The sequence below is a fragment of the Mastigoproctus giganteus genome, chromosome 10 (assembly GCF_048544385.1).
Source record: "Mastigoproctus giganteus isolate SK-2022 chromosome 10, ASM4854438v1, whole genome shotgun sequence".
In the NCBI taxonomy this organism is placed as follows: domain Eukaryota; kingdom Metazoa; phylum Arthropoda; class Arachnida; order Uropygi; family Thelyphonidae; genus Mastigoproctus; species Mastigoproctus giganteus.
In genome coordinates, this window is record NC_143584.1 from 26,229,010 (window position 1) to 26,243,569 (window position 14,560).

The following is a 14,560-nucleotide window of genomic DNA, read 5'->3' on the forward strand; positions in this document are numbered from 1 at the left end:
TAGCGAAATTAAGTCACCCAGCCATGTGGGGTGGGCGTCTGGGTTGTCTCACTGTCTCCGGAACGTGCCAAGCAACAAACAGATTGAGAAAATGAGAAAAGGTTGCCCATTTGTCATCTAGAAGTTCATTCCTCATGTGGAGTGATCGAATAAGGCCGATGAACTGGATTTCTCCTTGCAGTTCGCCGTTTAATATCTTTTGTTCTAAACTGCAATTTAAAACATTTATGTCATCGCACACAAAGTACAGAGGAAATGAGCAACTTGCACTAACTACGTATTTCGAACGCGAGAGGAAAATTCAATAGCATTATAAGAAATTAAGTATATAGGACTGAAGCGACCTCTGTTTAAATTTTACCTATTTATTTATTACACAACCAAACAGGGCAATGTACGCTCCAATAGTGGTATTTATAGTAATGTATGTTATAAGTGGATATGTAAATTCTTCCGGGATGAAACACCGAGAAATACCCAACGAGAGGGCGATGTGAGTGACAAGTGGAGAAACCACTGCGCTCTTACAGAGACTGGACCTCGGATAACATGATATTCGGTTAGCATGGGTCCTCATGGAAGAGTGATTTGTCACTTTTAGGTTGAACGATCTGGGTTCGAATCCAGTCAAAAATAGATTCCAACCCAGAGATGTATTCTCAGGGATCACTGAATTATGACCACCCATCTGTAATGGACGATACTCATAGCTCGCTCGCTTCCTACGCTATAGTAGTGGTAATTTGCACCTGGCCGCGCAACTCAAAGTGACAAAGTAGCAGTTTAGAGATGTAGTAAAGATATCATGGAATTTCCAAAAGGCACGATTATGCGAGCACGAGGGTCGGTGCTTCTGTATTGGAAACAGCACGTTTTGTCGGTTGCTCACGGCCCACTGTGGTCAAGGCTTACAAAGAATGGTGTCAAACGGATTAATCCACTTCTCGCCAACAGAACCGTAAAGGATTACGCAAGGTGCATGTTGGTGATAAGCGGTAGGGTGCAGCGTGTTGTACGAACTCAATGGCAGGTCACTGTGCAACAATTGACATTGCAATACAAATGAGGAATGCAAGAACAATGTCCCAAATGACGATGCACTGCACACTCAGACGTATTGGGTTCCGCAGCGGGCGACCCAAGAGATACCTTCTCCTCACCGCTGATCATTGTCGACGGAGAATGCTGTGGTGTCAACAAGCTGGTTGGAACTGGAGACGAATGTGCTCCGGTTGGTTGAGTCCAAATATCTGGTGCAAAATGCCGACAGACGACTTCGTGTGTGGCGCAAGCAACATGGTGCCCACTATCCAGACAAGTGGTGGTGGTTGTTTAATATGGAGCATGTTTTGCTGGCAAGAACTAGAATCCTTGGTGCGTATAGGCCAACGTTTCGCTGATGAGGTCTGTTGGCATTAAGTTCTTTATAATTAGTATTATAAATAACAGCGACACTAGGTGGAGTTGGACAACAGTCTAGGGGCCACCAAAGACAATACATATATTATTATTATTATCCATTGTGGCATCTAGACTTCCTTCTATCTCCAGGTAAAGTAATAATAACAGAAAATAATTTTAAAAATAAAAATAAATAAAATAATATATATATAATAAAATATGTAAAAAAAAATTGGACACTGGGAGAAACTATCCAACAACCCCTGGTAAGAGAAGTCTATTGGCAGCTCTTAAGAGATCATGTACACCCTGCCCTGTTATGTGGCATTCTTTCCCAGACAGAAACGGGATCTTCAGAAGCATTAATGCGTAGAGCCATCGGACCCGTGGTTGGAGGATCACAGTGAAGATATCACCCATCTTGATTGGCCTCCAAATTCGTCTGACTTCAATCCAATTGAAAACCTGTGGGATGTTTTTGAACAGGAAGTGAGGCGCCATTTATTCCGATTCAATGCAGGAAACATGATGCGTACAAACATCTGTTATAATTATTGAGTTGCATAACCCTAAAGTAAATAGCACCGGGGTGCACGAAGGTGGGACAAAACGTTTAATTTAATTTAGAAGACTGATTTGCAAATTAAGAAACTTAAGACGCCAATTAAATTCTCACTAATACGTAATTAAATAATCACGTTAATTAACGGATTAATGAAGATGCCAATTAGAAACAATCTTCACCGTTGAATAAATGGGTCTAGTTCCATAATGCACTTAGTCGAAACAAAGTGACAAATGAATTTAATTAATATAATTATTAATTAAATGAAAATTATTAAAAAAAATTCTTATATACTTATATTGCTTTATTTTGTTTTTAATTAAGCTGTTTACAATTAAATAAATACAATTTATTTTTATACTCGGGGACAACCACACGGTCAGGAGTTCACAAGGTACAGAGAATACGAGAAACAGCACCGTATTTAGCAGTCAAGTGTTTGGAACCATGGTCACGCAAATCATTTATGCACTCTTGCGATGACCACTCGGCTACAGCAGTTTGTAACTGCTTTTCAATAAATTTTCTTGCAATGGTATTTGTAAGAAAATGCACCCTTCCCACACACCGGATATGTCTGACAGTCACTCGTTTGAAGGCAGAACCACGATCTCGTGGCTCTATCAGATGAATGCCCACAGAGGGGGACCAGGAACATGGACGATTTCTCCAAATCACTTCAAATATTATGTTTAGTGACAGAGTCTGAGACCATATTACGCCATTGCTTATTATGTCTGTGGAAGTGTTCGTGAGCTGATTTGCATGTTGTGCGAGCTGAAAATCCCTACTCCCTCCTTAGATCGCTAACTGCAGCCTTGATTGAAGAGAACCTTAGAAATTCCTCTGTCTATGACCAGACTTAAATCTGAGATCTCGAAACGAATGACAAGTGGAGAAACCATTATTATTGTAAACTCCTCTGACTTATGTGGTCATCCCACAGTATAAAAAGAAATTTATTATTATTTTTTTCATTTCTTTTGACCAGAAACACAGAAGATACGAGAACTTTGTGAATGATTTAAATAGTAAGTTTTTCCTGTTACAGTCAGTTATGAGTTTATGTTTAATAAGATAAGTATACTTGAAGATGGTATACAAGATGGAAGTTTCCATCCTATTATAATAGGATAAAAACTTATACCATCTCTCATCTCGAACTCCGTTCATTTTTGACAACTTCTGTGATCGTTCTATTTCTCCATCTATTTATTCACTGCTGTTGACTGATAAAACTTCTTTCCATCTGTGTATTACGCAATTATGTGACGTACAGAATTACTTTAGAGCCTACACATTAAAAGAACACCGCTAGAACGTACTTTATGGGACATCAAATCAAAAACTCTCCCCCCACCCCCCCGAAATGGCCTATTTGCAAGTACACAACCTTTTTGCAGCAACGACTGAATGCTTCGACTACTGAACACAAGGACACTGTAATGCGTAATGGGAACGGGAGGGAAGAAGAGATTGGGGGAAGGGGGGTTGGCAGAAACTACGGATGCGTCCATGTGTCGCCTGAAACAAAGCAACGTTGTGCTATCGATTGTTCTGTCAGACCAAGGGAAAACGCTGTGACAGAGATAGCTTCAACAGGCCTACGATGGAAGCTGTTTATTCTAAATCAACATCTTTCGTTCGCGCAAGCATTTCTCATATAAGCTGTTAGCTGGTGCGTGATGAACCCACCAAGACCGCCCACGAGAGGGCAAATTACAATCGCAGCAGCGTGGAAAGCTCTCAGTTTTGTGCCGTCAAATATTCAAAGAGTTCATTAAGTAAGCTCTCCTTCATGATTGAAAAGCAAATCCCTCCCAGAAAAAAAAAAAGATTTTTTTGAGAGTTCCAAGACCGTTTTTAATTGAGAATTCCAAATTGAAATCCGAAACTAAAAGTCAGCTACTTTGAGCTTCTTTTCTCAACAACCAAAAAAGGTTTCTTACTGTACACAAAATACAAATTGGTTATTGTAACTTAACATCTACCACGAAGGTCTATTTTTATTTGGGCATTAATCTGTTTTTCGACAGAGCCAGGATACAATTAAATCACATACTGTATAAGTAAATTGTTCTGCGCATCAGAATGATTTGCTGCTGTCGTTAATGACCAAATCATTAATACAACCACGCAGAAGCGAAATAGTCTGTAAACCTCTTTTCTGATGGCAAAGGTATTAATTATTCAAACGGTGTGGATCATCGATTGATGTCTTTCTCAGTGATTTTATTCGCGGCTATGAACCAGCTAATGTTGCCACTGCTAGTTGATTTTAGTGTAATCTGAGGACGTAAGAGTGAAGCATGAGGAAAAGCAACTTTATATATAGCTGTTGTAGTGGTAAATAATCTTTCTTCTTTTATGCAACTGGCAAAGAAATTGAGGAATCTATTTTCCTCCATTAAAAACTAACCTATTAGATAGATCTGGAAATGGATAAATGAAAAACAACCTAATTGGTAAAACTTCAGAACAGGGTGCAGCGTAACATAACCTAACCTTTTTTCACTATGCTTGAACCCGTCCTGAATTTAACCTTTTTTTCACTAACCAAAAATGTAAGTCTATTAAAAAAAAAAACACACTAAAATAACTCCCACAATTAAAAATCGCTGTCTGGAGTGCGCCCCCTGTTCTGAAGTTAGCCTTATTTTTAATCATTGTTAAAAAATCGCAAGAGTTCAGACACACATCCCATATGTACAGCAGCCTTATTTTATTCCTCAGTGTTTCAACTTGCTCAAAGATATTCAGACACTGGAGGAGCTTTTGTAAAATGTAAATCAATTCTGGGAAAGTTAGCTTTATTGATGGTCACAGTTAATAAAAAATAAATTAGAAGCATTAACCGAATATGAAGTTTGGACTGAAGTTTGAACGAATTCACAGGTGTTTCCTATCCTCTGTTACATTAATTTTGTATCTTTATTGATCTAGGATAGAGGACGTTAGAATACCAAGATAGTTTCTCGAATAAACACGTGCTTCTCTGATGGAGTCGAGCTGTCCAGCAGTTAAGGAAGTTTCGAATAGCTGAATAAGACAGAGGATTTTTAAAACAAGAAATAAAAAACAGAAGTTGAAATCCTTCCTCAGTTGAAATCCAGCTGTTTTAATCTACATAGGAAAATGTCTCGAACTGCCAAAAGAAATCCTTAGTTCATTAATCGAAAACAAATCTCTAACCGAAGTTAGACTTTGTTCCACAGGGCCAGAATGCCTTAATCACGTGATCTAGCAAACCAACAGTGTCAATCCTCGTGTGGGAACACTTCTTTAATACAACACTTCACGCAAGTCTGCCAAGAGTGTGTAGTGGATTAACAATGGAAGCCTTTTACCACCCACTTCCTCATGTATGGCACAGCGGAAAAGAGAAGCTAAACGAAAACACAAGCGCAACTAGCAAGGGAAAAAAAACTGTGAACTCCTAATAAGATTTAAGACGCTCACAGGAAAGGATAGTCAGGAGACAGAGTCGAGGAAAAACTCCAAAGAGATGCCACAGCTGAAAACTCGAAGACGGATAGCATTATACCAAAGGTTCCAGATTTCACAGTTCATCACTAGATATCTCCAAATACTGTCTACTTCTTTTCGTATTGTAGAAAACTGGAAAGTTTTAAAACAACAAATCCCAGCTTAGGTAGCTGCATAGTTTCCGAAAAGTTTTTCAGTCTTAGCGCGAGAATCCTTCACGTGACTTTGATCCCTAACTTTTTTTCTCCTTCGACTTTATTGCATAATTTAAAGATACAAAACCAAACTGCTTAAATGAAATCATATTTTTAATGGAATGGTTTTCATTTTTCATCGCAATTTTAATTTTTCCTAAAGATTCTAAGGAGTGTCAGAGTTACGATCCTCAGAAATTATATCTCTTCTGGAGGATGGCTCGAATTCAATCCTTGAAATCTTCCCTGAAAACATTCCGGGGGCTGTTGAACAAGTAGTGGAATCACTGTTTCATTTGTTTATATATCGATGAACACAGTTCTTATACATCCAGAATTAAGGCATGGAATTAGTGGGAAAAGTCCTTGGATCAAGATCACCATTCCACTTCCATGAGAGTGCTCTGCAATTAACTGACGTTTGTGAGAAAAACAAAATCGATGTCCAATGTGTTCACCATTCTCGTTGCTCTGTGGATAAAGCTATACAGAAGGTTGGCTATCGTCTGATTGACTCTGTTGGGACATGAAGATGAACTTGTTCTGGAACGGCCGGATGTAACCTGTAATCAATTTGTGGAAGAATTTCATATCTTGAATATTTCTGCTCTCCATCTAATGGTTGAAGTTTGAAATATCGACAAAGTCGGGTATAATTTTTTCTCTGGTAAAGCACTGCTCCATGATTTATGAAATGTCCGATGAATTTTTTTGGCGTATTTTCTAGTGGGTTCCAGATATGCGAAGAAATCTTAAGCTTAGGAAGAACCAGCGCTTTATATAATAAGCCAGATAACCCCAGATTAATGAATTGCTTGACTCTTCACCATCTTGATTGCTAGAATGACTCTTTTCGCGATACAGATGTCAAAGCTGCAATCATGAATTCGAGATCTCTTGCTTGTGTTACCTGTCTGATTGAATATTGATTCAAGACTTTCCCTTTTTAACTCTCCTCAGTTCTTTTTTTCTTTCAGACTTATTTTTCTCTTTGGTTGTATATGCTGTTTTTAACAGCTGTATTATTGCCCACTACTTTTTGAACAGCCCTCACGCAGTTTACTGGAACATAGCGCATAAAATATTTTCAGGTGGAAATAGATATTTAAAAACATAAAGATGTTTATCATTTCACCTGGCCATATCAGAAATTTGAAAAACCAGGACATTATTCCACTTGTATAAGTTACATCGCATTTTCTCGTCTTCTCCCAAAGAAGACACGTACACCCACGCGCCAGTCTCACAAGGGCACACAGCGAGTAAGGCATTTATCAAGGAACATTTATGGAGCACAAGACAAGTAGTGAGACGAAATTACAACCTTCGCCCAAAAAGATATACCCTTTAAGACAAGGCATTGTCTTTAGAGCAGCAATGATCCCAATTCTCCTCCATCTCTCGATGGATTTAAATTTTTCATAGAATCAATAGCCATGTTTCGTTGTGCCTCCCAGAAGTCCATGTATAATTGAACAGTCTGGCTACGTAAAATATAGTTCCTGGCGATTCCATTTATGGGGTGTGTGGAATGAGGAATCCACACTGGTTACATCTTTATTTATTTAAAAATCTCCCTTGGAGAAGATTAAAATTGTAATGGGAGGGGGCAGCTAATCTATCACTCTTATGCCAGTATAAATGCAATATAAGATTTTTTTTCATAGAATTACTAAAAGACCACAATTATTAAGAGAACGATTTTTGGTTTTTAATGGTTTAATTTTTCTTTAAAGAGAGCACAAGCCATAGGAGATGAGATTATAAATCTATATAAACCATCTTTTAATAAACGTAGACATGAGAGATTAAACCAAATGCATATTCAACATCCCTCAAGTATGCAGACAAAATCAATACTGTCTGCGAGTTTCCAAAGTCATTTCCGGTTATGAAACCAGTTAGTGTCTAATTCTTTTCTTCACTGTCGCTTATGGTTTTTTCCTCAATCTTTATATCGATTTTCTCTATGCATTTTGCTTATTCCCTTTGCAAGTGCCATCTACAGTTCAAATAGCAAATATCTCCTATGAGTAGTCGGTTTTCAATTTTTAACGAAAGGATAAATTAAACTTCCTTCTCTGAAGACTGGATAAATAAAAAAAGAAAGAACGAATACACGAAACCAGCTACAATATTTGTCTGGTTGTTGACAATCCGTTCTCCCAAATGAATATCTCGCGAAGTGGCACGATCATTAGAATACCTGCAAACATGGCAGTTCTTCTGGTGGATCTCATTTTCTACGTCTCAATGGACTGAATGATGTTGGAATGGAGGCGAGAGTATTTTTCCCTTTAAGCGGAACGCGAGACATCAAAATTGCCCTGAGGGATATCAGTCGCTGTCAATACGACCTAGATATCCGCTTTAATAATTCCAACTTCCCATTGTGATGCCATCTTTTTGGAATTTAAAGAATGTCGTGAGAAAGAAGAGTATCTTCAAGATGGATTACAAATGCCAAACCTAAAAAGTACAGAAAGTAATTAAAGGTCAAATGAGAAAATATCCAACTTGGGTTGAGTATTTTCAGACTTCTTTTCTTAGGTTTTCTCACTCTCCTTTACGATGTAAAGGAGGATGCACGCGAAAGATTACTAACCAGCGATTTGGTACAAAGCAGAGAATTATGTAATTAGCATGCGGAAAGTTTGCAAGCACCTGACCTCCGTAAAGTTTGTTTCCCATCACTGGAAGGAACAAGCCCAAGATAGCAAGCCTACGGTCATTCATTACCGGTTATTTAATTCTATAGGGGAATCTAATTAGCAGCGTCAAGAGCACTGGTGGAGGTGCTCCCAATTACCAGTAGCTGGTAAGAAGAGTGGCTTGTAAAGTGGAACAGCATTTAACGATATTCATAGCTGGAAGGAGTAGCAGATGATAAACCTAATATAGCCAGGCGTTACGATGCATCAAATGCTAGGGCTCTGCCATTTAGAAGTTTTATGCTGGTACGATCATGTAAGAAAGCTAGATTGCGCCTTTCAGCGAGTTCATCCAGGATGCATAACTCTATGGAGAGAGGAGTAATTTTGGTTTGTAATAAGGCCATTAGGATAATAAAAAAAACTGGCTGGAAGAGTATGGGCTAAAGGGTCAAAGTTACAATTGTTAATTTACTTTTCACCTGTATGCATTTGACCTCTAGGCGATCTTCAGTGAACTCTATAATGATATTAAGGCATGGTTCGTTTCGTAATAGATCTAGGTCACGCATGCATCTTTTACACGATATATTAGGGTCAGGAAAGGATCAAATGTGATTTTAGGATGGTTGTAACGTATCTGTCATGTGTTTATTACGCACAACGCTTCCCCGAACCCTGATTTCAAATTTCTAACAAGTTTAAACAAGTCTGTAAAGATACGCGTACAGAATTTAATTTTGGTAGGCAACAGTGCTTTCCATAGCATTAAATAATAAACTTAAAAAATAGAAAAAGTGTAAAATGGTAAATAAAGAAGTCAGGCTCTTTGAGTGGACCGGGGTTCAAGCCCCTGACTGCTAAATACGGTCGATCTGCCAACCTGCACTGGACCAGCGTGGCAGATTATGGTCCATTTCCCTCAGCATGAATTGTTGAGGAGGCTTCCATCCTGCAGTGGGTTCATAATGGCTGCAGTTTACCTTTGTAACAAAAAAAAGAGCTCTTCAAAAAGCAACCAGTTTCATATGCGCGAACAGAAAACATTTATTTTCTACGCATCCGCCATATTGTCCCTCATTCCTCCAATGACCGAACGAAACAAACAATATCCAGTGCTTCGGCTAAGTGGTAGCACGGTTGTTATAATCACCCTCCTCCTCCTGGACACAACGTTGGAAAAGATCTAAGTTTCAATCCCATCAATGAAGCGAAGAATTTTTATGGGCTTTTACCATAAATAACGTGGCTGAGTTATCAGAAGAGGCCAGCATGAGATAATATCCCGAGACTGGTTTTTCATCCAGATAAAGAGGAAGCGAGCAGAGGATATGTGCAATTTATGGACCTAATATGGTTGGATAAGGTTGTTTTTGGGTAACCCCAATGTGACAACATATTTTTCTGAAATAGCTAAATTAATAATAAAATGTCATAAAAATCTGTCCACTGGGCGCCAGAAGAACGGACTGGTGGATGCACAGACAAGAGGAAGCCGACGCTATGCATAACGCGTCTAAAAGCATATATGAAAAAGGTGACAGGGCACAGAATGTGATCCCAGCTATAACCGTTGTCATGGAGACGGAGCAGTTCATTTTTTCCCCTGTTTGTGTATCGCTTACTCTTTGTTTATAAGCCAATAGCTGTTCATAGAGCATCCACTCAGTGCTTAGCCATCGTGAAAACTTCGCCAACAACCATTCTTCTCAGGAATGGGGTATTAAAAGGATCTTATGGTCAAGTGACTTCTCTGTTTCGACTTCCTCAAGTGAAATTTTACTTCCGTGATGCTAAATGGTGGAACTAACCGTTTTAAAAATGGTCACCCAACCTTGATAAGGAGCTCTGTCTGCGCTAACTGCTAAAACTTTCATCTTCCAGTCAATGCTTCGCAAATACTTCCAATCATAAATCATCGCCCTCTATTTTGGGACAGTCTGGGTTCTTGATGCTAATTTCATCTAGCCACCTCATCCATGTAGATTGGTGTTGCTATAGAGACGTATTGGTGGTACAATACCTACTTCTAATGCATACAATACAAATAGAACTCCAAGATATGAAACGATCAATAGGAGCATGAAAATTTTCGTGCGCAGCTGTGTTGGACTTAACGTGATTGTGCGCATATTACAAGAGCTTATATCATTTCATTTGGAACTCATTTCTTTTTTTTTTGCAACAACAGCCACATTATTCTTCAAACTACCCATCCGCTTTAATGGCAACAAAATAATAGTTAGCGGAGTATTTATTAAATTGAGTTCTTTTTCTTTCATCCAATCAGAATTTAATTTTGTACTTATATTACAGTTTATCACAAGAAAGGATCTATTGTAGAATGTGTTCCTTCTATCAAGAAAGCGCTTTTAGTGCACACAACACGAAAAAAGCTAATGGGTTAGGAAAATAAAAAAAAAAGATACTCATCACTCTTTCTATTCGAAGAATAAATGAGAAATCTCTTGGCGCGTGGCTCAGAAAATGACTAAACTTAACAACCACTCTCAATTCAGCCACATCTTTATGATGGCACATTTCGCTGGAGACAGAAGTTGGCTTTACAAGAAAATGAAGCGCTCCGACTAAGGAGCAACACAGAGGTCATAATTCGGAAATATACGGCCGTCACTGGCTTGTCGGAGTTGATATCTCTATTAACACCAGTTCCACTAATGTGTGTGATCGACACCCCCGAATTGACGTCTCTTCCCTGCCCTTGTGTGACTCATCCCTCATTGCTTCGCTGGCAGCCCTTCCATTATATTATTTCGCCAAGGCCGTCAGCCGTCAAATTATATGATTATTACTTTAGGCACTGCTTCGTCGGGTTAGAGCTTACGGAGAGGCAGTAAACTATTAAGCAGCGGTCGTTGGCCTTGTACTTTATGTTCAAAGAACAAAATGCCGGAAGGAGTAGGCTCTCTGGAAAAATGAAGAAAGTCTGTTGATACCTGCTTTATTTTCTTCTAGATTGCATCAGCTTGCTCTAAAATTCATCAAACTGCAAACCTCACGAACCTATTACGATGCGATGGATTTTTTTTTTCCAACTCCAACAAGAAGTAAAACACGTTTGAAAGATTGAATTAGAATTGAATTTTCAAAGAATTGATGCTGTAGACAGCCTTAACATGAAACTTCAAGAATAGAGGATTTTTTTTTTTTTTTTTTTTTTTATCTTTAATTCCTGGAGGAGATTGGAATATCCAAGGTTCAGTGCGCAGTGCCTCCAGTACGTCTACTGTTTTATGATATACGCAGACAAAACAAAAAAGAAAATTCATCTTCGACTTCATGCCCAAGGCCAATACGAGTCTCTCTACTGGCCCGAGCCTATTTCTTCGCTTCTAACCCAACGTGCTCGATAATCTTTGGCGATGCTTCACAGCAAACACATTCAAGATATTTAATACACTGAAGATTGCCACCGGAAGACTTTGCGAAGAATACCATATCCCGAAGACAAGTTTCTGGGGACTCTTTTTCTCCTCGCCCAATTATGAAGAAAACTTCCAAGTTGGTGGTCGCTGTTCAGCGTCTCTATGCAAGCAACTACACCAGGTTTTGTGCTTCTGCAGGATACTTCAAGATATCCTTAATCCTAAACTCTAAGAATAACAGAGAGCAGGTCTAACTGAAGTTTCAAAGTGTCCATATCGACAGAGACTAATTGTGTAACGTTGTAGTTAATCACCAGGTTGATTAACTACAACGGATATACCACTAGGTCAGAGGAGTTTGCAAAATTCAGAAAATGAGATCGTGATTGAAGTCACGAGTCTTCAATCACGATCACTCAAAGCGATTATCCACTGAAAAATAATACAACCCAGACTGTAGCTACCTCTTGAGGTGCCCATGCAAACCGACTTACGTATAGTCTTCGACCCCAAGTTACGATTCCACAATTATTAACTGATTTATTTAAAAAAAAAAAGACTCATGTACATGTTTCAGCATGTGGGGCACACATGTACCCCCATGTGCACGGTGACACCCTGGAATCTCCATTTCTCGCACGTTGTCAATTGTGCAATAGCACACACAGACATTTTCCCAACATACAAACTATCAATCTCAGCTGAAGAACTCTTTTAGCTCTTTCCATGCCCATTGTTTGCATATTTCTTGGTCACAGCCACTTTTATGCTATCAGAGGGTTCCCCTTGACTTTTGGTGTGATAGTGTGGAACTTATCCATATATGTCAATTTTTTATAAACTTCATAATAATCTGATTTCTTCACGACTTTTAGCAAATACATTTAATGGAATTCATTAAGTAGTTAAGCACCTACGCAAACTGGACACCAAATTTTACATTAATCTTTAAGACTATTATAAATTAATTAATACCGACTTACTAGCAACAATTGGCCTCCTGGGTAGCACAGTTAATAGGAGTGCTGTCCTCCCCACACTGGGTGCAAAAGACCACAGTTCGAGTCCAGTCGATGACGTGGGGAATTTTTATGTGCCTTTTCCACAAAATTGCTGAGTTAGTCGGTCTCAGGCGAGGGTGACATGGTTTTTCTCCTGGAAACTCCGGTTTTGCGTCCAGCAAACAGTAAATCGGCCTCAGAACACACGCAATTTACAACATACACTGAGCAATATGCCTAGTCGCTGATGCTCCTGAAACCCAACAACGACTAACACTGTTCACAGCAAAGCTATAACGCTTAAAGTAATTTACAAAACATCCAACCGCTAATATTTGATGACCAATGAATATCTCTTAATGGAGTGAATAAAAATAAATACCCCCATCCCTGGAAAAAAAACAGTGCAACATCAACGGGTGGAAACTATCTATTAAAGTGGTGGTACTAAAACCCGCATTTGGAGGGATAAGAAATCATTCAATTATGCTGTCCGTAAAGTCTAAGATTTTAGATTACCATTCTCAACTTGATTAAATCCACATTGAGTATAGATTTCCTTTAAAGTATCTATCTTAACAAAAGTACCTTCCATCGAATAGCCTGGTCTGTCTACGCAACACATTATGTAGCTGATGGGGGTTGGAGGGGAGGATGAGAGGAGTTCAGATGCCGTATATTAATCTGGCCAAGGGGTGCTGGCACATATCCAACCTTAATACTGTATATCTTTAGACTGCGAAATGTTTTTTTTTTTTAATTTTGCTTTTTCCATGATTTAAGTTCTTTATTTTTAAAACCCTGCAATGACATTAGCTACGCTTAATGACACGTTGGCTTTATTGGTAATAGCCAGCCATCTCCCAAACATACGGTTCATAATCTTCTTATTCTGATGATTCTCATTAGCCGACTCAGTACACAGACATCTTAAAGGGAAAAGCTTACAAACCTACCTTTGTTCACTAAGTATCCCATTATTTAATTATGCAAATGTCTGTTGATATCTTGAGTAGAGATATTTCTAATAACAACCCCTTTTTAACAAATTTGTCTTCTTTCAAAAACCTCTACAATTATCATCATCTCTGGAAAATAACTGGATTCTGCTGGAAGCAGTCGAAGAAAGTGTTTTAAGTGGACTCCAGTGGATTAACTGAAGGGGATTAATTAAGATAAGGTGTCTGGTAGACAAATTTTTGCTTAAAATTCGTTTAAATTTAATTTCTGTAATATTTAAATCTGATTTGAGTAATTTTGTAATATTAATTTCTACAATATTTTGTAAATTTAATCCTTAACTTTTCTAAAATATTTCTGAATTAAATTCTTTCTGGTATCTTTGATAGCTTAATTTTATCTTCACTAGCAGATAAATTTTTGGTAACAGTTTAATTTCTGTAATACTTTGTTACTTTAAATTTTGCAATCTTCTTTAAGTTCAGATCTTACCTGAATATTGGTTGTTACAAGATCCAATTTCAATACATCCTGGAAGGACACCAGGACTCAGATTGAAATACCGGGAATTCTTGGTGTATGCGATTATCACAATGATCCCATAATGGCGAAATGCTCTCCAAGGGTCTTGACATGCTGCTTGCGAGTATCGAGTTCAATACCTACTGCACAGAGCCTACCAATCTTACCCCTTTCTTCAACAGCAGTCCTCTATGACGAAGGCAGAGCGATGCAATCATCACTGGAAAAAAACAAACAAAACCACACAATGTCACAATTTAACTCAAAATTATAACTCAATAAGAGTTTGATATTTTTCACCGAGAGAAAATTTGTAGTGGAAGTCGAAGATCCCCCGAGGAAGAATTCCTCAATATCTAATTTTTTTTACCACCAATTTTTGAATACTTTTTAT

At 38.4% G+C, this 14,560-nt stretch overlaps 1 protein-coding gene across 1 annotated transcript in view; it reads right to left on the bottom strand.

The window, feature by feature from the left end:
- LOC150078912 (uncharacterized) overlaps nucleotides 1-14,302 on the bottom strand; it is a 72,768-nt gene extending 58,466 nt beyond the window's left edge. The window contains exon 1 of the mRNA XM_090382440.1: nucleotides 14,137-14,302. The gene's annotated coding sequence lies outside the window, so the exon portion shown is untranslated. The remainder of the gene's footprint in view (nucleotides 1-14,136) is intronic.
- Nucleotides 14,303-14,560: the final 258 nt, after the last annotated feature.